The sequence below is a fragment of the Cnephaeus nilssonii genome, assembly GCF_951640355.1.
Source record: "Cnephaeus nilssonii genome assembly, chromosome: 21".
In the NCBI taxonomy this organism is placed as follows: Eukaryota; Metazoa; Chordata; class Mammalia; order Chiroptera; family Vespertilionidae; genus Cnephaeus; species Cnephaeus nilssonii.
The window spans coordinates 25710958-25734428 of NC_137092.1; the positions used below are offsets into that span (position 1 = coordinate 25710958).

At 41.6% G+C, this 23471-nt stretch overlaps 1 protein-coding gene across 1 annotated transcript in view; it reads left to right on the forward strand.

The window, feature by feature from the left end:
• Window positions 1–23471, forward strand: part of LOC307093581 (uncharacterized protein C1orf21) — a 240281-nt gene that overhangs the window by 11578 nt on the left and 205232 nt on the right. The gene's annotated exons all lie outside the window — the stretch shown is intronic.

Here is a 23471-nt window from a genome sequence, read left to right on the forward strand (position 1 = left end):
GATAGCAAAACAACAACAACAAAAAAACACCAAAAAAACACACACACAAAAACAACACAACCCAAACCCACCACATTTAAATATGACAGCATAATTTTTTCTTTATAGAACCAGTAGAATTTCTAAAAAGGGAAAATGAAACAAGCAAAAATTAAAAACATAATAGAAGTTTCTAATAGCAGATTAGACATCAAAAGACTGAATTAGATATTAGTAGCCCCATTTTGGAGGAGAAGTACCCAGAGTTCCACAATTAGGAAGTGCTCCCTGAGTAAGTTTATTTCTTTGGACCTAAAGTCCTACATACTTTTCAGAACATGGCCAACTTTGTGGGAATATGTATTTATATTGCTATGGGAGAAAAGAAAACTTGTCCTTCTTCTCTTCCCCACATTAAACTGATAATATTCAATCCAGCTTTGGAGCCACATTCGGCCCCCTAATGACAAGCTCCCCACTGGGTCACCAGGATGTAGACGCTTCTGTCCTACCTAGAAATGTTGGTCTTATGAACAAATTCACTTGACCTGCTACAATGGAATTTAAGTTCTTACCTTTCATTTCAGTTTGTTTTAGATAATGAAATGAAAAAAGAACAGCCTGATCAAAGGGCCCTGGTGTTGAATAACCAAGCATGAACAAAGTTGAAACCAGAAAATAAAACAGTGAAGGAAGTGTTCATGAAAATATTTCTTCATCTAAAATTATTTAAAAGTCTGTACATGACAATAATGTTAGTTCCACTGGTAGACCCACTGCTCAGAGAGAGGGCTATGTGATCATACTCCTCCAACAGCTCTGGACACTGCCCTTAGCCTGGTGTTTTTTGTAGTTCCCATGGTCTCCTCACCCCTTTTGTAACTAACTTCACTGTGACTGAGCTCTGCCCAGATGTCTTCACAAGGACCCCAAGGATTTACCCAATTCAATCGAGTTTATTTTGGCTTCCTACCATATAGTCCAATTGGCATCACCATCCTAATTTTTGTGTTATGGTTTTCATGAATTTTAATCCTCTCTATATTTTAATCCCCATAAGGTGATCAATATGCATTAGATTTGTCATCTATTCTTTCAATTTCTCTTCATTCCTTCTTGGATTTCTGGGATAACATTCCTCCGGTCTGAATATTCCTTTTAGCATTTCTCTTCGTGCAGGTCTCCTGGTGATGAATTCTCTGTTTCCATCTAGAAAAATGTTTATTTCACTTTCACATTTGAAGGACATTTTCACTGGATAAACAATTTCAAGTTGGCATTTTTATTCTTTTCTTTTGGCATTGTATTGCCTTCTGCCTTTTATTTCTCTTTCCAGAAAATGCTGCTAGTCTGACTGATGCTCCTTTTAAGGTAATGTGTCCATTTTTTCTGGATGCGTTTCAGATTTGCGTTTGCAGGAATTTTACAATCATGAGCCTAATTGTGGTTTCTTTTGCAATTTGCAGCACTTCTTTGATATTTTTCATCAGTTTTGGAATAAACATCTCAGCTATTATCTTTTCAAATATTTCTTCTGCACTGTTATCTCTCTCCACTGCTTCTGTGGTTCCAATTAAATGTATGTTGGATCTTTCCCCCATATCCCATATATCTTTTATGTGACTCTCTGCATTCTTCATCCTTTGGCTCTCTGTACTTCATTCTGACCTATCATCCAGTTAACACTTCCTCTTTTTTATGTCCACTATGTAGTTAAATACTCTATTGAGATCCTGCATTCTTCTATTGTGGAAGTTCCATTTCATGCTTTTATAGACTTCAGTGCTCTGGTGAAATTTTCCCTCTTGATGTTTGTTTCTCTTGAACACATTAATCAAATTTAAAAATCAATTTCTCACAATCCTAATATCTAGGTCAACTATGGGTCTGTTTCTGTTGCCAATTCTTGTTTTTAATTCTGTTTTTTGATATTTTATTGAATGCACAACATTGCTTATGAAAAATTACAGGTGTTCAGGATATCTTTTTCCAGAGGAAATTTATCTTATCCTCTAACATACAGCTATCATAAAACAAAAACTGGGCTGATTCAGGCAACTTGTAATCTTTGTGATCTGGCGTATCAATTCAGAGCCTCCTTGACAGATTCTGAGCCCCAGTTTAGTCTCTTCACCCTCTTGAGACTGCCCCCAAATACTTTCTTCTTGTTATCTGCTTTCTGCTTGGCTTTTTAGCCTCTTGTCCACATTCCTTAAGAATGTAAGGAATGCCTCTAGGTGAAAACCAGAATATTCTCTACACCTCTCTTCTCCCAGACATCTCGGCTCCTCGGGTCTTGTCTCCCTAGAGTCAATCCTGAACTCCAGTTTATTTTCTCCCTGTGTGTGTGAGGCTGCTCAAAGCTCTCCTGAATTCTCTGCCTCTTAGCCTCCACCTTCTGCCCAATTCTCAGCCTTTTCATCCATGCCCAAAATTGGCAAATTTCCTGAATGTAGCACAGAGAATACTGGAGTCACCTTAATGAGAGTCTTGCCTTCTGGGATTTGACTCTTCAAGTTCTAGGTATTTTGGCTGCTCTTTGATGTCTTATAAACATGTATACTTTGTGTTTTATGTGTATGGATTTTCTAGGTACTTTTCATAGGAGACTTGGTTTGCCATGAGGTACTCCATTATAACCAGAAGTAGGCCAAGCTTCCTATAATAGAAACATAAAATTTTCATCTCTCTGCTTCCATCTTTCTTCTTTTGTCAGGTACAAGAAAATTTGGCTCTTGATCCCTTCTCAGATATGAGAATCTTCTTCTAATACCACTTAAATGTCTTATATCTTATTACTTTAGGGCTAAACCTACCTAGTTCATGTTTCTGAATATGTCCAGAGCTTCAAGTAGAAAAATGCAGCTGTCACACCTTTCCTGATGAGTGTTAGTCCAATGTCTGGGAAGACATATTTCCTTAAGCTATATTTTCAAGCTTCAGATTAATCTTTGCTAATTTCTAAATTTCTCTAATTTAGTGAGGTTCTTTCTGCTGTTTAAAATGGAGTTTTCTTACTTATTCTGCATACATTTAGTTGGCTCCAGAAATTTCTTGGTCCTTTACTTTTTGAGCCTGCCAGTTTGTTACAAAATGTCTCAAAATGAGGAAAAATGAGACAATTCTATATAATTCTGTTCATATGCCCATTCTATCCTTCTTTTTCTTTTGTGACTCTTTTAAAAAATCTCTTTAACTATATTAAGAATCCATCCAGTGAGGCCCATTTATTAAAATCACATTAGGCATTATTAAATCAATTAAAATATATCATTCAGTAGACACTGTATTGAGCCTAATTTAAAATGCATGTGTTGGAGCCATTATGGATCACTGTGTTGTCAGATACAGTGGCTCTTCATCTGTTGCTGATAATGATGAAACTGGTTTTTGAAAAGTAAAAGCCATCTGCAGCTGCTTTAAAAGTCAACTGACATTTTGTTAATGAGCATTTATTTACAGTAGTTGAATAACAATATCAAACTACAATAAGGAATGAGCAGTTAACATTGAAAAAAAAAAGTCTGTGACATTAAGTTTACCGTTTGGCATCTAGTTAAAGACACAAATTCGGGGATTTAGAAGGGGATTCATTGAAGACTGTTTAAATGTAAAATAAACGAGGGAAGGGAATGAAATCTCGAGAGATGGGTGCCCATGTGACTTTTGCATCTTTGTAGGGAACAGGAGCAACCACTACTTGATTAGCAGTTAATCAAAAGGGGAGGATAAGAAGAAGTAGATGATGAAATCTCAAGAGAGGTGGGTGCCCATGTGACTTTTGGGTTTTTGTAGGGAACAGGAGCAACCACTACTTGATTAGCAGTTAATCAAAAGGGGAGGATAAGAAGAAGTAGATGAAATTGTTTCCTTATTGAGCAGCTTTTTAACACATGTCAGATCTGGATTTTGGCAGCCAGCTGATTCCAAATGATTTGGATGACCAAATTAAGATGCCACATTCAACTCAGGTCCTGGACTGTTACCATCAACCTCTGGCCAGGAAGCAGGCAGAGAATGAGGGGAAAGGGAGGGTCCTGGTTTTATCAGGAACATTTTGCCATATTAAAATTAGACATCAGGAAAAAGATTGCACACAGTTGTGATTTCTTACTTGCTTTCTTCCCTTCCTAGACACCAAGGAAGTAAGAATGTCAAAACTGAAAGTGACTAAGGTCCTTTCATAAACAAACAAACAAAACAAAACAAAACACCGTTGATAGGTTACCAGAACTCCAGTTAATCTTAAGAGCTGTTATCAATAAACAAATAAATTACATTTTCACCAGAGAGAAGCACATTTGCCACCTCTGTATTCATTGCTATAATTGACATCAATGCTAAATGTTTGTTGACAAAGGAGAAACACATCAATTCTGCTATTTTGTCTTTTAGGGATGGTAACGTGCTTTCTAACACAGAGGTCCCATGTGTCTAAACTCTCATATGGATAAGCAGGGCACAGCTTCTTTATTTAAAAAAATACATATTTTTATTGATTTCAGAGAGGAAGGGAGAGGGAGAAAGAGATAGAAACATCAATGATGAGAGAGAATCATTGATCGGCTGCCTCCTGCACGCCCCCTACTGGAGATCAAGCCTGCAACCCAGCCATGTGCCCTGATCTGGAATTGAACTGGTGACCTCCTGGTTCATAGGTCGATGCTACACCACCAAACCATGCTGGCTGGGCCACAGCTTCTTTCTTTAAAATGCTGGCAAGCTGGCTTTGCCTCACATGTACAATACTCTGTATTATTATTTTCTTCCAGAAGAGCGGTAAAACATGTTGCCAGAAAACAGCTAATGATTTCCATGATGGTAAGCATACAAACAGCTATGCATGTATGGAACTAGATACCCATTTTCTCATATCTCAGAGGTTTTGGTGTGATTTTCCCACCCAGCCAGGCCGTGAAGTAGGGTGGGTAATTAGTGATGTGGAAGACTGCCTGACAGTGGTGGGTGGACTCTGCAGTTCCTCCCATCTCAAAATGCTCATGTACAAAGTAGGAATACAGATACAGAACAACAACAACAAAATGCATCAACTTTTCCATTCTCCATTCTTCCACTCTGGCCGAGTGACACTGACCAGCAGTGACCAGGAGTTCAAAACTAGTTTTGTAAACCACTCTCCTTCACTGAAAGGCAATTGATGAGAGACGTTAAGGACCAGTAGCTCAGAGACTTTTCACTCCACTGAAGCCAGTAATTGTAGTTTAAAATGACGTGGTGGCTTTATATTTTAATTATTCATTTTACTTTTAGCAGATATGTTCTGAATCTGCTCACTCCTCATTGGATCAAGTCCAATGAACTGTTTTTCCCTGGCTATGCATGGGGAATGCTAGTAAGTAAAATATTTGTACTATTAAGGATTTCTGTTATAATTAGCGAATATTCACTAGTTTTCCTAGAGATTTTAGGTGGGGAGATTTAAAAAAAAAACAACCAGCCAAATGTGTGATGTGATGGCTGAGTATCATTTTATTTTACTTATTGGATCTCCGTTGGTGTTAAAATTCTTCCAGTGACCACTTTTGCTTCAAAGCATAGGAAAGTTGCAGTTTTTATTAAGCATTTCCTTTCTTTACCAGTAACTGTTTTTTGAGATCTACTCTGAACTTGCATACCCTTGTTCTGGTACACAAGAGGCCAGTTACTTGGAAATAAATTATCTTTTTTCACGCTGGATGATCAGCCATTTCGTATTTAATCAAAGTGCGTCAAGCACTGTAACAAATAGCATCTTCTTTAATGTAATTCAATCCTTCAACAACCTTGAAAATTGGGCATTATTATTACCATCTTATGTATCTGGAACTAGGGCTTACAGAGGTTAGGAGAGGAGTTCAAAGTGACACAATTCGGAAGCAGCCAATGGAAACAAACCTTGTTCTGTTATTCCAGGGACATGCTCTATCACAGGACAATTTACTCATTTAAACAAGACAATCAGGAAGATAGTTGATATTGTTAAGGTGAAGGATAAGTGATGCTCTTATCTCTAAGTTTTTAATTCAGTTTGAGCTATGCCATTTTTTATTTGAATTGGTCCTCTTTTCTCTTAAAAATGAAAAGTAATGCCAAGTCTTCCATTATGATTAGAACATTCAGAAGAGGCTCCTATGAGTCTCCTATTTCAGCAGTATAGGAATAAAGTAGGCAAATCCACTATTGAGCTTTCAGATTCACAAGTCAAAGGGGGTAAGACACCCAGAAAGATCTCTAGAAATTAACAGGAACTTTCTCATCTCTTGCCATACATGGTCCATTTCTCCTGCTTTCTCTTCCCACAACACGAGCAATGTTTGCATTTTCTTAAATGTTCCTTTAAAGCATAGAGAGTTATGATCTTCAGTATTTCAAACTCAGGGAAAACTAGCCCTTTAAAGAAAGAGCAGTGTAGGGGAGGGGGAGGGCTTTGTCACAGAGAGACCTGGCATCAGATCCCTCCTGTGGCCACTCCCAGGCCATAAGAATAGACACTAGTAACCTCTGAGCTCCCTTTCCTGATGGTATTTGCCCTACAGAGTTTTTGCTGAACAAGATAACGTTAGCATAATATCTGAGACAGCAGGAACTGTTTACAGTCAAAGTTATTCCCTTTCTGTCCAGTTCTCTGTGTTCGTTCATCTAGAGGCAGCTTATTTTCTATAAGCAATTTTCTCCATTGCTGCTCTTTCTGGCCTGGACAGGTAATTTTAGTATTAGTATTATTTATTGTAATTGTGGCAAAATACACATAACATAAAATTTACTGTTTTCACAATATTTAAGTGTACAATTCATTGGCATTAAGTACAGTCCTATTTTTAGACGGTCTTCAACACCATCCATCTCCAGAACTTTCTCGTTGTCTTCCCAAACTGAAACTCTGTCTCCATTAAAAAATAACTTCCCATTTCCTCCTCCCTCAGCTCCTGGTAACCACCCTTATACCTTCTGTCTTTCTGAATGTGACAGCTCTGGGTACCTTATATAAGTGGAATCATACAGTATTTGTCTTTCTGTGACTGGCTTTTTTCACTTAGCGTAATGTCCTCAATGTAGCATGTGTCAGAATGTCCTTCCTTTTTAAAGCTGGATAATACTGTATGTACATACCACATCTTGCTTATACATTCATCTGGACAGATCATTTTGATTGTATGGATGCTTGGGCAAAAATGTAACTGAGACCACCTTCCTTCAAAAAGGACTTCTGTAGCTCATTTTGGTGATTAGGGAGAAGGAGCAACAAGAGGGGAAGGCAGTGCTGGGTGGACAAAGCTTGGTGGTCCTCAGCACCTCCCCCTCCTTTCTGTGATCCAGCATTTTGCTTCCTGCCATGTCCTTCTCCATTGGGTGAGTCCTTTAGCAATGGCCAAACCCTACACATAAGCTTTCACTCCAACATTAAGTTAGGCAATCACCCACTGTGAAGAGAAGGGAAATAATATTTACTATGAGTTTAGAAATCTTCCCTAAGCTTGGGTTTTGATGGTTCTGGTTTCTTATGACTGGGAGACTAGGAGAGACTATGTTGTCAGTCATCTGTTTCTTCTGTCTGTCCCGCTTTCTGTCTCTCCTTTGCCCCTCTTTTTCCACATTCACGCTACTTTTCTTGCTGTCATGATATATTTGAATCTGTGTTCTTTTCCTGAAATGAGTGCAAAGAAGCATAGTATTAACCTAACTAAATAATTTTCTATTTCAAACTCATCCTGAGAAATTATTTCTCGGTGTTCATTGTTTTGTATCTCTGGGTCTCCAAATCTTAGGAGCAAAAGGTTAGTGAAGCACTAAATACCACAGTATGGTATTATGTAGTTCAATGGGAATCTGAAAAAAAAAATGGAAAATTTGGTACAAATGCAATCCACTTACACCAAACTTCCAGGCTGGTTCTCAAGACATAGAATTTTCGAAGAATTGTTTCTGCCTCAAACCCTGTAGGTAAAAAGAGCACATGAAAACATCCATCCTGCTCTTTAGAAAATGAAGAAATAGAAATCAATTTCAGTTTCTTGCCTTCAGAGCAGTATGAAAAATCACCATTGGAAATGTGTGTTCGTCCCAACCTAGGCATCTTCACAATTCTCTATTAAGAAAAGGTAATGAGAGATTTTGAACAGAAGCTGTTTAAAGCCCAAGTCCCAAAGCAAAAATTTTTATAACCAAACTGTCCCTAGAAACGCTTCTACCACAAATACTGTAAAATTTGATGCCATAAAAAAAAGTAGAATTTTAGAGATAGAAGGATCTTGGTCCAAACCTCTAAACGATGCTTCTCTTCTAGTTCACACAATGGAAGATGTAGGTGAACAAGAATAGGCACTGTAGCTCCTGTGGTCCATGGTCATTGAAGGATGCTAGAAATAGGACCAATGTATTTGAGCAGCATGAAGGTGGAGGAAAGAAAGGGAGAGGAAGGAAGAAGGAGGAAAACGCAGAGGGTACAAAAGGGGGAAGGAGGAAGCAGGAAGGTAATATTTATTGCATTTTCTCCCAATAGATATTACCAAAGTAACTAATTTAATTATCTCAACTAACCACTAACAAAGATGTTAAGATCCTGAAATTAGAGTTGAAAAAACTGAAATTCAAAGAATGTAAATGCATATATTCTTAGCATTGACTTGGAGAGAGGAGGCACAGAATTCCCCTTGAAGGGGACACAGGTGAGAGAAAGGCAGACAGGATGGATGTGGTGGAGACACACTCATCACATGCTTTGATGACTCTTGTAATGAAGAGATCACAGCTGTGCCCATGAGTTACACAGACCCTGGATTCATATTGAGCAAAGTTAAGTTCCTCCTTATTTTTTCAGATATGGCAAAAGAAAAGGTGATAGTGGGATTTATAATGTTTTCTTTCTGCAAGTTCTGTTGTAGCAGTAACGTCTCCTTTGACCCCTTACCAAATGTGGGTCATAGTAGATTACAGAAACATGGTAGGAGATAGCCTAATACCAGTACACAATGCTAGAAAAGAGGAAAACACCACTTTGATCCAAGCCATGTTTGTACCCTAAGATGTGAGTTTTGATTATTCTTATTTTAGCTTCCAGAAAAATTGGTCTTATGACTGATTGGGCTAATAACTGATTTCAGGAGAAAAGATTCTAAAGTACATTGTATGTGTAATTTATAAGCATGACTTTGCTGACACATTATTTAAATAATTTAGAAACAGTAAAGGGCTCCTTTACCAGCATCCTTTGTCTGAAAACACACACGTCTCTTTCGGAGGGGGTCGGGGCGGAGGGGCGGTTCAAATGTAATGCAGACTTCTCTGGCAAATCCTTTAGCTTCTGTATGTGTCTGTTTCCTCTGCAATAAGATGAGAAAGCTGGACTGCGCTCTGAGACCCATGCCAGGTCCAGCCTTCGAGGCGTCTTCATTCCCTGAAAGGTCTGCTTATAGAATGCTCGATTCACTGTTGACTTTTCTGCCCCAGTGCAAAGATTTAAACACAAATTTTCATCCCCATCACCATCCCAGGAACTTTCACAGAGTATCTGTTATATGCTAAGAGCTGTATGTATATTATTTCTAATTCACACTATAATCCTAAGGATAGGCAGTATTATCTCTAATACATATACTGATGGAGCATTGCACTAACTCAAGAATTATTCAATATTTGGGATTAATTTGGGGATTAAAGCTATAAGATATTTTCAAAGCTAATTCACCAAAAAAAGGTTTTTGTTTATTTGGCTGGTTGGGTTTTTATGTTGTTGTTGTTTATTTAATTCTTTTTTTGTTAAGGTTGCTTCCTTAGGCTTGATTTACAAGAGAATAATTATAATTTTCAAATCAATGAAGATGAATTCTTTTTCAAGGGAGCACCATTCTCACTTCATTTATCAGGCAGTTCCTGAACTTATCTTCCCACAAACAGAGGGGACCACTCCTTCCCTGGTGTCCACTTTGGACTCTGACCATATTTCTGTCCCAGCACCTACAATGCTTTTATCGAACTGAATCATTACATGCCTATCTCCCCTTACCAGATTCTGCCCATGAGTCCCTAAAATAATGTCTTTTGTCTTTATTGGGAGAGAATCTTTTTTATCTTTATTGCTCAATCAGTTCAGTAGTGCCTGATATATAGCAGTCACACAAAAAATCATGAATGAGCCGAAACCGGTTTGGCTCAGTGGATAGAGCGTCGGCCTGCGGACTGAAAGGTCCCGGGTTCGATTCCGGTCAAGGGCATGTACCTTGGTTGCGGGCACATCCCCAGTGGGGGGTGTGCATGAGGCAGCTGATCGATGTTTCTCTCTCATTGATGTTTCTCTCTATCTCTCTCTCTTTCTCTCTGTAAAAAATCAATAAAATATATTTAAAAAAAAAAAAAAAAAAAAAATCATGAATGAACGGATAGAATGTTGATAAATTAGCTTTCATAGAATTATGTAGATTTCAACTACAAGCAAAAATAATCTATGTGTTTTTATCTTTTTTTAAAGTATCTTTTTTAAAATATATGTTTTTATTAATTTCAGAGAGAGGAAGGGAGAGGAAGAGAGAAATAAAAACATTAATGATAAGCAAATCATCAATGAGCTGCCTGCTGTGCACCCCCTAATGGGGATCAAGCCTGAAACCTAGGCATGTGCCCTGACCAGGAATCGAACTGGTGACCTCTTGGTTCATGGGTTGATGCTCAACCACTGTGCCACACCAGCCGGGCAGTGTGTTTTATCTTTTCTACATTTACATCAGTGTGGTGGGCTGGCAGAGAAGCTACCCTCAATCATTTTTTCCTTTCCATACTCTCTATAAAGGGGTTTTGTAAGTACTCTCCTTTTTAGTTCAGGAAATTCTCTCAGTTCTACTTAACATCATCTAGGCCTGATATGACTCCAGAGTTTCTGCTTTATCCCTATCCTGTGTCCTCCTTCTTCACCTAACCCTTCACTATTGACAGCCAGTTGGAGGATCAACATTGCTCTATAGTTTCCATTGATGAGATCATTAACATTGGAGGTGGAGATACGACCATCATCTCTCAGTTTATACCATTATTTCTTGCTTGATCAACATTCGCATTAGATTAGTAACTGGCCCTCTGCAGAAGTAGGCCTATAATTTACCTCTTGCCACTCCTTTTCCCTAAGTCTGCATGATGGTTACATTTATGTGTCAACTTGACTGGCCCCTGGGATATCCAGACATCTGATTTAATCGTTATTTCTGGGTGTGCTGTATGGTGGTGTTTCTGGAAGAGATTAGCATTTGAATCGGTGCATTGAGTACTAGTAAAGCAGATGGCCCTCCCCAATGTGGGTGGGCATTATCCAACCCATTGAGAGCCTGAATAGAACTAAAGGGGGAGTAAGGTTGGATTCGCCCTCCCTCTGTCTGATGGCTTCATATGGCAAGTCTACTTTCTCCTTCTCAGACTACACCCCTGGTGTTCCTGGGTCTCCAGCTTGCAGACAACAGATTGTGGGATTTCTCAGCCTCTATAACTACATGAGCCAATACCTCATACTAAGTTGATTTCAAGATATATCCTATTGGTTCTGTTTCTCTGGAGAACCCTAATAGAATTATTATTTTTATTTCCTCTATTGAATATACCTAAACTTATTTTTCCATTAGTACTCTTTCTTAATTTACACCCTCAATTTGTTGAGAAGTACATCTTCAAGTAACTTCCTAAGAAGGGTGTGTGGGAGGTAAATTTTCAATGTACGGGTATATTTGAATATATTTTATTATTGGGTTGATCATTTGGTTGAGCGGTATATTCTAGATTGAAAATATTTTTCTCAGACCTCAAAGACATTGATCCATTTTCTTTTGGCATTCACTGTTATTTTTGAAAATTTTGATGCCAATTGGGATCTCATCCATTTGTACGTCACGGCTCCCTCCCCTCTCCAGTCTTCTCTCATTGCTGGGAACTTTATGATCTCACATCCAGAATTTCACACAGGTACATCTAACTGTGTGTAACCATTCACTAACACATCTTGGCATCCGTAGGCTCTTTTTTTAATAGGAATTTTTTGACTCCCTAGTATCTTTGCACAAATGTTACTGAGTGAGGCCTTCTCTGACCACCTAGTTGAAGTTGCAGCCCTGCCCCAGCAACCAATCTCTCTTCCATCCCTGCCTTATTTTTGTCCATAGCACATAGCAATCTCTAGCATACTGAATAATTTGCTTACTTCCCCACCCCTCTTCCATCACAGGAATGTAAGCTCCAAGAGGGCAGGGATTTTGGTCTCTTCTGTTTACTCTTTTATGCCCAGAACTCTGTCCAGCATCTAGTGGGTATTCAATAAATATTTGTTAAATAAACCTTTGTTTCATATGTAAGAAAGAGGAAATAAAAGCTCCATCTGCATGTGTAGGGCTTGACAACTGTCACACTTCACTGGAGATTGATTCTAGGGCCAACTGTCCATGTGGAGAGGATGTAGAGAGAGAATAGAAATCAGAAGTAACTCTACTGAAACAGATTGTTGAATTATTGGTGGTTATTTTTTCCTGTATCGTTTGAATTTTTATATTTATTGTAGAAATTTATAAAGAATTAAAAGTTAACAAAATGTGTTTTCAAAATGTTCCAGTGAGTATTATCCCAGTGTTAGCTCATCATGTGACCTGCCCAGGTGAACATCTATTCAACAGGTCCTCTTCATTCCAAGTCGCTACCTGATTCTCCTCTTCAGCTTTCCCCGTAGACTTTTAACTCCTTCACCACTTGAGAATACCACTTTAACTTAGACATAGGTTTCTTTAGAAATCTTATTTTTGATAGAGTTAAGATTTCTGCTACCTAGGCAACAGAGTATGGTTCTGTCACTAACATCCTTTCATTTTTAGCAAAGTGAAGTCTTCAAATCTTTTAATAAATTGGTAAAGATAAAAGCCAACTTTAAAATATTTCTTTGTCTTAAAGAAAAAAAAATAGAGGAGGTAATAAATATAATGGGCTGCATATTTGACTGTGTTTCTTGGAGAAACCAGAACAAGCTTGGAAAGAGAGAGAAGGGTGAATATTTTAAAACAACACAAACAATATCCTGAGGCACCAATAAAGTCCAGGTCTAGTTTTCAAAGTTGGATTGATTCCTTGAAGAGCATATTGACTGACTACACATATTGCATCTTAAACACACATAGACCCATTTACGCTATTATTTTAGATTATGGAAGCAATGCTTCTAATTAGGTAAAGCTATTAAAATGCAAATAAATATTCCAACTAAAATACCATACCATAAAATCTAGAGATAATTTCTCTAGCATGTTGTTTTGAAATCTATACTTTTACTTAAAAATTATATTATGAACATTTACCATGATATGAAAAGTTCTTCAAAATCAGAATTTTTCAGAAGCATCAATGTACCATAGTCTAACCATCCCAATGCGTTTTTTCATATAATTTCTTTCCAGAGTTTAATATTATAAATAGAATGTAAAGAGCATCTCTGCAAAATAAAAAACATATTATTTATATTTCCTTTTCGCTTCTAATGACAGAATTCTAGAAGGAGGAACTCTGGTCAAATGATCAGAGATTTTTAGGATCCTGAAACATACTGCAAATACTCCCCTCAGGCTTACCTGACAGTATCCACCATCAAACCTTCTCTAGCCCTGCGTTGAAAATAAAATACATTAAAGATGATGTTTAGATTTATAAGGTTAGTAAGAATGTTGGATGTCCCCTATCTTTATAGACCTTTTGTAATTCTCCATAAATTACCTTTGTCTTTTCATACTTTTTTTCTATAGAAATATTAGTGTTTTTCGACCCTGGGTCTGGGAGAGGCCACGTGCCCCTGGGTCCGGGTGAGGCCACGTGCCCCTGGGTCCGGGGGAAGCTAGATCCCGGGTCCGGGCGAGGCCGTGGGCCCCTGGATCCGGTTGAGGCTGAGTCCCAGGCCCGGGAGAGGCCACGCACCCCTGGGTCCGGGTGAGGCCATGCGCCCCTGGGTCCAGGTGAAGCTGAATCCTGGGTCTGGGCGAGGCCATGTGCCCCTGGATCCGGGTGAGGCTGGGTCCCGGGTCCGGGTGAGGCCGTAGGCCCCTGGATCCGGGTGAGCCTGGGTCCCGGGTCCAGGTGAGGCCGTGGGCCCCTGGATCCGGGTGAGCCTGGCCCCGGGTCCAGGTGAGGCCGTGGGCCCCTGGATCCGGGTGAGCCTGGGTCCCGGGTCCAGGTGAGGCCGTGGGCCCCTGGATCCAGGTGAGCCTGGGTCCCAGGTCCGGGTGAGGCCGTGGGCCCCTGGATCCAGGTGAGCCTGGGCCCCGGGTCCGGGTGAGGCCGTGGGCCCCTGGATCCGGGTGAGGCCACGCGACCCTGGGTCTGGGAGAGGCCACGCGCCCCTGGGTCTGGGTGAGGCCACGTGCCCCTGGGTCCGGGGGAAGCTAGATCCCGGGTCCGGGCGAGGCCGTGTGCCCCTGGATCCGGGTGAGGCTGGGACCCAGGCCCGGGAGAGGCCACGCGCCCCTAGGTCCAGGTGAGGCCATGCGCCCCTGGGTCCAGGTGAAGCTGAATCCTGGGTCTGGGCGAGGCCGTGTGCCCCTGGATCTGGGTGAGGCTGGGTCCCGGGTCCGGGTGAGGCCATGGGCCCCTGGATCTGGGTGAGCCTGGGTCCCGGGTCCGGGTGAGGCCGTGGGCCCCTGGATCCGGGTGAGCCTGGCCCCGGGTTCGGGTGAGGCCGTGGGCCCCTGGATCCGGGTGAGCCTGGGTCCCGGGTCCGGGTGAGGCTGTGGGCCCCTGGATCCGGGTGAGGCCACGCGACCCGGGGTCTGGGAGAGGCCACACGCCCCTGGGTCCGGGTAAGGCCACGTGCCCCTGGGTCCGGGGGAAGCTAGATCCCGGGTCCGGGCGAGGCCATGTGCCCCTGGATTCGGGTGAGGCTGGGACCCAGGCCCGGGAGAGGCCACGCGCCCCTGGGTCCGGGTGAGGCCATGCGCCCCTGGGTCCAGGTGAAGCTGAATCCTGGGTCTGGGCGAGGCCGTGTGCCCCTGGATCTGGGTGAGGCTGAGTCCCGGGTCCGGGTGAGGCCGTGGGCCCCTGGATCCGGGTGAGCCTGGGTCCCGGATCTGGGTGAGGCCGTGGGCCCCTGGATCTGGGTGAGCCTGGCCCCGGGTTCGGGTGAGGCCGTGGGCCCCTGGATCTGGGTGAGCCTGGCCCCGGGTCCGGGTGAGGCCGTGGGCCCCTGGATCCGGGTGAGCCTGGGTCCTGGGTCCGGGTGAGGCCGTGGGCCCCTGGATCCGGGTGAAGCCGTGCCCCTGGGTCCGGCCGAGACCAAACCAGAGGGAGTCGGACCTGCATTACCACCATTTGTCCACCATCCAGAGCTGAGGGGTCAGTGCCGACATGTACTCATAAGGAACTGGTGGACATTGATATTGGGTCTCAAAAGAACTGTTGGTCCAGAAAGAAACTCACTACAGACTGATTCATTTGCCTGTCAGCATAACTATTATTGCTCGTCGCACATTCAATTCTTATAAGTATATCTCTAGTGACACATGATTTCGCTCATCTAGGGGAAATGATGAACAACATAGACTGATGAACAAGAACAGAACCAGAAACAAGGAGGCATCGATCGGACTATCGGGCCTCAGAGGGAGGATAGGGGAGGGTGGGGGGAGGGGGGAGAGATCAACCAAAGATCTTGTGTGCATGCATATGAGCCTAACCAATGGTTAAGTTCAACAGGGGGTTGGGGCATCCATGGGGAGGGGTGTGGGATGGGAATGGGGGGATGAGGACAAATATGTGACACCTTAATCAATAAAGAAATTAAAAAATATATATATTTATTAAAAAAAAGAAATATTAGTGTTTTTAATACAGATTTATAAAAACTTTGAAAAGAAGTATTACCAATTCTTTGCCTGTTATCAGTGGCAAACATTTTTTAAAGTTTGTCATTTTTATGTTTTTCATGATATTTTCTTTTTAGTTTAAGAGATGAGAATTTTGATATTGATATTCAGAGTTTGAAACTTTATCTCACCCAATCTATTGGTCTTTTCCTTGCTCAAAGCGTTTTTCTCCTGAGAGCCACCTTATATTATCCTAATAACTGTGTTGTTTTCTATGCTTACATACATTGTATTATTTAAACATTACTAAAATTAATGCTTGTCTGGGACATATGGGATAAGGTAAGGATCTAACTTGATATTTTCTATATTCCATTTATCCAGTAATCCATCTCTTTGTTTTGTGATGTTACCTTTATCATATCTCAAGCCATTGCACATAAATAAGGAGCTTTCTTTTTCCAGAACTATTCTCTTTTATTAATTCACCTGAGGCCCGGTGCACAAAATTTGTGCACTGGGAGGCGGGGGGTCCCTCAGGCCGGTCTGTGCCCTCTGGCAGTTCGGGACCCCTTGGAGGATGCCTGAGACCCCTTGGGGGATGTCTGGCTGCCCGGGGGGGAGGGGGAGCCAGCTTAAGACGGCAGTCGGACATCCCCCTCAGTCCAGGACCCCTTGCTCCTTAAAGCTCTGCTCGCTGCTCCTTAGCACTGCCGTGGAGGTGGGAGAGGTTCCTGCCACCACTGCTGCGCTCACCAGCCATGAGCCTGGCTTCTGGCTGAGTGGTGCTCCCCCTGTGAGAGTGCATTGACCACCAGGGGGCAGCTCCTGCATTGAGCGTCTGCCCCTTGTGGTCAGTACACATCATAGCAACTGGTTGTTCTGCTGTTAGGTCAATTTGCATATTAGCCTTTTATGATATAGGATAGGATACTTGTGCCAGCACCACCCTTTGCTGTAGCTTTATATCTTCTATCTATTAGAACAAGTCCACTCCTCCTCATCAGCTTTCCTTTCGAAAAAAAATTATTATTCTCATGTATTTATTCTTCCAGCAAAATTCCCAAAGAAAAATCCCATTGAAAGAGTATTGGATTGCATTAAACCTAAAAATTAATCTGGATAAAATTGATATATTTGTAATATTCCACACAGACACATTGTATGTCTTTCCATTTATTTAAGCCTTATTTCATGTTTCTTGGTATAATTCTGAGGCATTTTTCACGAGGTCTGACACATTTCTTATTAAGCTTGTATTTCTTGGTGTTTGAGATTTCCGTTACTCCTGTGAAAGAGATTTTTGTCCTCATTATATTTTCTGGTTGTGGCTGGGATGTTTGAAATCCATGGATACTTATATTCATTTATCTTGCTGAACTCACTTCTAATTGTTTTTTAGCTGATTCTCCAGGGTTTTTCTAGGTATGTGATCCTATCATCTGCAAATAATGATAACTTTGTTTCCTCTTTTCCAGTAATCACACTTCCTATTTCTGTTTTCTGCTGTAACCAAAACTTTTAAAATAATATTAAACAATAGGGAGAATAGCAGACATCCTTGTTTTGTTCCCAATGCTAATGGGAATGTCTCTAATGGTATTTTTGCAACAAATAATGATATAAGCTGTCAGTGAAAAATATGCTTTAATGCATTTTATGAATGTATTCTTCTATTCATAGATAACAAAAATATTAATCCCCCCTAGAAATGATTGTAATACTTTATCAGGGCCTTTCAAAATTGAATGATCATACAGTTTTTCTTATTTGATCTAACAATATAATATGAGGGCAATAAAATTTTTATAGCTATTTATTTTTTTCTATCGCCATTTATCCCCTTAGGCCCTCCTCCCCTCCCCTCTGCCTCCCCACACAATCACCACACTGTTGTCCATGTCCATGAGTTCTTTCTCTTTTTTACTCAAACCCTGCATCCCCCAGCCCCCGTCTCCTGCCAACTATCAGCCTGCTCTCTATCTATTGATCTATCAGTATGATACGATGGATGACAATACATTTTCTAATATTAAATCAAACTGGTAGATACTACTTGGTTGTACTAGATTATTCTTTTTAAATACTTTCAGTTCACTTGGCTGTTAACTTATTTAAAATTTTAAAAAATATATATTAATTCTTATCTTTTTATCCTATCTTTGTTATGTTTTATTATTGAAAATAATAATGGCAGTTGCAATCATTGTAAAAGCTTATACTATGTTCCAAACACTGCATTTTCTCATGTAATTCTTACAACAGTGACAAATGAGATGTAGCATGGTCTGTATTTTGCAGAGAAGGCACTGAGGCCCAGAGCGGGGAGCCTGTCTCCGCAGCCTGGGCCGCACAGTTTTGGAGAGTTAAATATGAGTTGGGTAGCTTTCCATGCTCTAGAACAGAATACATAAAATAGGGGAGGGGGGATCTGTTTCTTGACAAATAAAAAGACTGATTCAGATATGTACAGGAGGCAAAGTGCTGCTGTGCCAGTGCACGGACTTTGACACCAGGCACGTGCTGGTTTGCTTTCTAGCTCTGTCCATCACTTAGCACTTAGTAAATAGAAACAATGGCCAGCAGGCCTGCCTCTCCTGGCTCTGTGCTCCTGCTCTGGCCCCTCTTCAGTCTGGAGGACCCTCCGCTTCCTCTGCCCATCCAGTTCCTACTTACCCTCAGCACCAGCTGCCCGGGACAGTGTGTCTCCCATTGAGTGCCCAGCACTCTGCTGGCCCTGTTCCTGAGTGTGGAGGCTGGTGACCCCACCTAGACATCCCATCATACTGGTCTTTGCTTCATGAGTTAAAGACAACAGGATGAACGTCCATTCCAGGGAAGAAACCTCTTCATTGTATAGAGTAGGAAACCAATATATAGAATGACTGAGGGACTTGTTCTAAGGAACAAAGTGGTCACTAGCTACAGGACGGGAGAGGCATAGTGACAATCACTTGGTTCTGTAAAAGTGGAAACACTTGGATGTGAATGATGCTTTAGCAACCTGCTAGCTCACTGACCCCAGGCCAGTTCCTCCACCTTCCTGGACCACTTTGTCCTTACTTACAAATCGGGAAGGATCATATCTTCTTTGTAAGATTGTTGTGATGATAAGAGAAAAAATATATAAAATGTCAGACATGTGCTGGATCTTACTGTAGGTTTCCAGTTCTTTATTTTATTTTATTTTTATTTTTTATTATTTTTTTAATAAATCTTTATTGTTCAGATTATTACAATTGTTTCTCCTTTTTTCCCCTATATCTCCCCATCACCCGGTTCCTTCCCCCCTGTTGTCCTTATCCATAGGTGTATGATTTTTGTCCAGTCTCTTCCCGTACCCCCCACACAGACACCCCTTTCCCCCTGAGAATTATTAATCCACTCCCATTCTATGCCTCTGATTCTATTATGTTCACCAGTTTATTCTGTTCCTCAGATTTTTAATTCACTTGATTTTTAGAATCACTTGTTGATAGATATGTATTTGTTGTTCATAATTTTTATCTTTACTTTTTTCTTCTTTTTAAAGAATACCTTTCAGCATTTCATATAATACTGGTTTGGTGGTGATGAACTCCTTTAGCTTTTTCTTATCTGTGAAGCTCTTTATCTGCCCTTCAATTCTGAATGATAACTTTGCTGGGTAGAGTAGTCTTGGTTGAAGGTTCTTGCTATTCATCACTTTGAATATTTCTTGCCATTCCCGTCTGGCCTGCATAGTTTCTGTTGAGAAATCAGCTGACAGTTGTATGGGTGCTCCCTTGTAGGTAACTAACTGTTTTTCTCTTGCTGCTTGTAAGATTCTCTCTTTGTCTTTTGCCCTTGGCATTTTAATTATGATGTGTCTTGGTGTGGTCCTCTTTGGATTCCTTTTGTTTGGGGTTCTGTGCGCTTCCTGAACCTGTAAGTCTATTTCTTTCACCAGGTGGGGGAAGTTTTCTGTCATTATTTCTTCAAATAGGTTTTCAGTATCTTGCTCTCTCTCTTCTGGCACCCCAAAAATTCGGATATTGGTACGCTTAAAGCCATCCCGGAGGCTCCTTATGCTATCCTCACACTTTTGGATTCTTCTTTCTTTCTGCTTCTCTGGTTGGGTGTTTTTTTCTTCCTCATATTCCAGATCTTTGGTTTGACTCTTCGGGTGCGGTGGTCTACTCTGTATATTCTTTATTTCAGACAGTGTATGCATAATTTCTGACTGGTCCTTTTCCATTTTTTTGGTATTCTCATTTAGGTCCTTGAAGGTCTCTTCAAGTTTCTCAGCGGTTTTTAGAAGATTCTTGAATAACCTTATAAATATGGTTCTGAACACTGTGTCGTCCATTAGTTTGCTTTCATCTATCTCTCCTACTTGTGACATACTTCGATGTCTCCACATTTTGGCTGCCTCCCTGTGTTGATGGAGTGGCTTTGTGTGGTCGATGACCTATAGGGGCCGGTAGCTCAGTTTCCCCAATCACCCTAGGTGGTCGCTCTTGGTACTCCCCTTTGTGGGCTGAGTGGAAAATCTTGGTGTAGTTAAAAGCCCTGATTGCTGTTGGGAGGAATTGACCTCTGGTCCAATTGGTTGTGAGGGCCTGCTGTGTCTATAACGGAAGAATTGCTGTGCTGGAGACACAGTAGGGCTTTGGTGCTCACTGAGTCTGCCTCTTGAATGTGTCCCTTATGAGAGTGGTTGAAATCTGGTGTTGTCCACACCGACAGAAAAGTCACTCTCACTCTCCGACCGATGGCCGAGAGTCCCATAGGCGTCTGGGTCCCCCGCGTGTCCCCAGACACTGGAGTTCAGAGTGGTTGGGATTGTTGGTATCACTGGCGGGAGTTGATCTCCAAGCCAGTTGGCTGTGAGGATCAGCAGTGTCTCTGCTGGGAAAGCTTCTGTGCTCAGCTTGGGTGGGGCGGAGTCTCAGGGTGGCACAGACAAGCTTTGGTTTCCTGTCTGCTCCGCCCTTAGAGGGGCGGTTTCTCCGTGCCCGAATTAATGGCTGCGCGCCTCTGAGAGAAGGCAGCTTTCGAGCCTCGCCCGCTGCCAAACAGCCCAGTTTCTCCCCGACCACAGCTGGATTTCAGTGCAGTTGGGAGGTTTTGTTTTTCTCCCAAACGAGAAAGCTAGCCACGCAGCGTCTGCTGCCCTCCCTCTCCACGCGCTGCGAGCAAGCCTGCCGTGTATTCAGCTGCCCGCCCTTTCCGCGCTCACGGATCTCCGCACCTCCACAGCTCCTGAGGCTCAGGTCCCCCTCTCTGTTTTTCTCTAGTTGTAGGTTTTCCACTCTGCCAGCTTTCCGGTGGTTCTGGACGGTGTGCGCTCTGTTTTCCAGTTGTAGTTTCAAAATTGTTGTGGTAGGCAACAATTAGGTGTTTACCTTATGCCGCCATCTTGGTTTCTTGCCCCGTTCTTTATTTTATTACACTGCCTCTTTCTATAGGACTAATTTCTTTGAAAGTAGGCTCTGTGTTGTATCAACCCCCTATATTCTCTGTAACACACAGTTCAGTTCAGAGCTTTTGGTGGGAGCTTCAGAAATACATTTTTAAAGGAAAAAGTTGTTTTCTGAAAGAAGAGAACATTTGCATAAGTGATTGTTGTCTGGAAGAACAACATTCACTTAAATGAACAATGAATTTAATTCTACTCTCTTGTTTTCCCCCCATTCTTATTGCTCTAGTGCTCTATTATGCCTTTATTTTTTTATATCATTCCCATATGTGACAAATACTGCATAAACACATAAAGTGTTAATAACAAATGAAATTTCTAGCCTATAAGAAAGTAGTGTTCTTGAACAAGCCTTAGGGGTTTATACAGTTTTAATCTATGATAAATAATTAAGTTCTTCCCAGTGTACATTTGTATTTTAGTATTAAAGCTCCAGATATCAGAACTGAAAAGATTTCCAGACTCATGCCAGAAGGAAGCTTCAAAGTTTACTCTGGCACTAGGCCACCTGCAGGGTGAGAAAAAGTTCATGATTTCCCACTGTGTGAAGTCACATGGACAAAGTCCTTTTGTCCAAGTGGCCTTGTCATGTGAGATCGCTAAATATTTTTCACTTGGCCTTCCAATCACGTCCAAAGTGTCATACCCCTCGAACAATTTGATGGTTGAATAATGGGAGTTTGAGGTGAAGCTAAGAGGGGTCACCAGTTGGCAAGGATTGTACTGTGACTAGTGAACCAAATGCAGACATCTCCAAGTTTCCTTAGGACATGTACAAGGTGAGGAAAATTCAAATTAAGAGCCAAAGTCATTTCAGGGCTGAGATGTAAAAATAGAGTACTGGTCAGGTTAGTGGAGGACAAAGAGTAGATGAGTTTCTTTTGTTTGAGAACAGAGTTTGAATCAGCATGGATTTCATAGCATTTTCGGATTTGTACATTTGACCAAAAGAAACAAAGACAAACTGATAATTTCTTAGAGCGTAGAAGGCAAAAGAATTGGAATTTAATTTCTCACATGGCATGAATAAAAACATGCAATGTTTTTCTTGTTTTGAAAAATAACCAAAGGATTATTTGGTAAGAATATTATTTTTAAATTCCTGCTTTAAGCTACTATTTAAGCAGTCTTTGCCTCTTACACCAGATCCCATTCCCCTATAGCTGTTTAATCACATGAACCCACAAAGGCCTGTGTCTGCTGGCTTTATTCTGCAGATTCTCAATCAGCCCCATGAATGCCTGTTTTGACACCGTCTCGTTAGCAATTCTGTGCACTACCCAGGCTCCTCCTTTCCTACAATAACAGATCTTCATTAGACTTCCATTTTTCAGCCATTTAAATCCTGACTACAAATTTGAGAATATTATCTGGCTCATCTATTTACCAAACTTAGACAGCAGTTTTCTCAAAGATACAATTGTTGTGACTTATCTCCACCATTTATATGTTAAAACAATATTTTTCTAAGGACAATATTACCATGCATTTGTATAGTTGTCAGGCAGGGGAAGTGTTATTTTCCTGAAGGATTTTTTGAGAAGGGACTGTGCTCCAAGTCCTCTGACACTCTCCAATAGAAATAAATGAGATAAAAAGAAGTTGTAAGAAGATGGGATATTTCTCCAGTGGTGTTAGTTATGAAATGATTTCTGGGCCCCCTGATGAAGTTTGCTCCTGGCTGATAAGCTGAGTAGATTGAAGGCCACTCGAGAATTGAGTGAGAGCAACACAACACAGGTCTTCCCAAATCTCTAGAAGGGCTTCCCACATTCCTAATCATCTAGTTTTTGGCCATTGCCCAGGATGTCCTAGGGAACTCAGATCCTCTTTTCGTGGTGCCCTAGTGAGTATTAGTCATCCTATATAATAAAAGTGTAATATGCAAATAGACCTAACGGCTGAACAGCATAACAACCATCTGGATGACCATCCGGGACCACGCTATGACACCCACTGGCACCAGGCCAGCCAAGGCTGGTCGTGGGCCCAGCCATTGCCCCATGATCACCCCGCAGAGGGAGGCCAGGCCGGCTGGTGGGGAGATCAATCTGAGGGCTCCATGATCGCCTCAAAGAAGGAGGCCCAGGCCACCAACTGGCGGGTGTGGCGGGTGGTCCCGGGGAAGCCCGGATCCCGGGTTCCAGAGGGAAACCGGTGCCAGCAGCTGGGGGAAGGAAGGCTTACTCTTGCATGAATTTCATGCATTGGGCCTCTAGTATTGATTTAAAAATGATGCAGGGATTTCT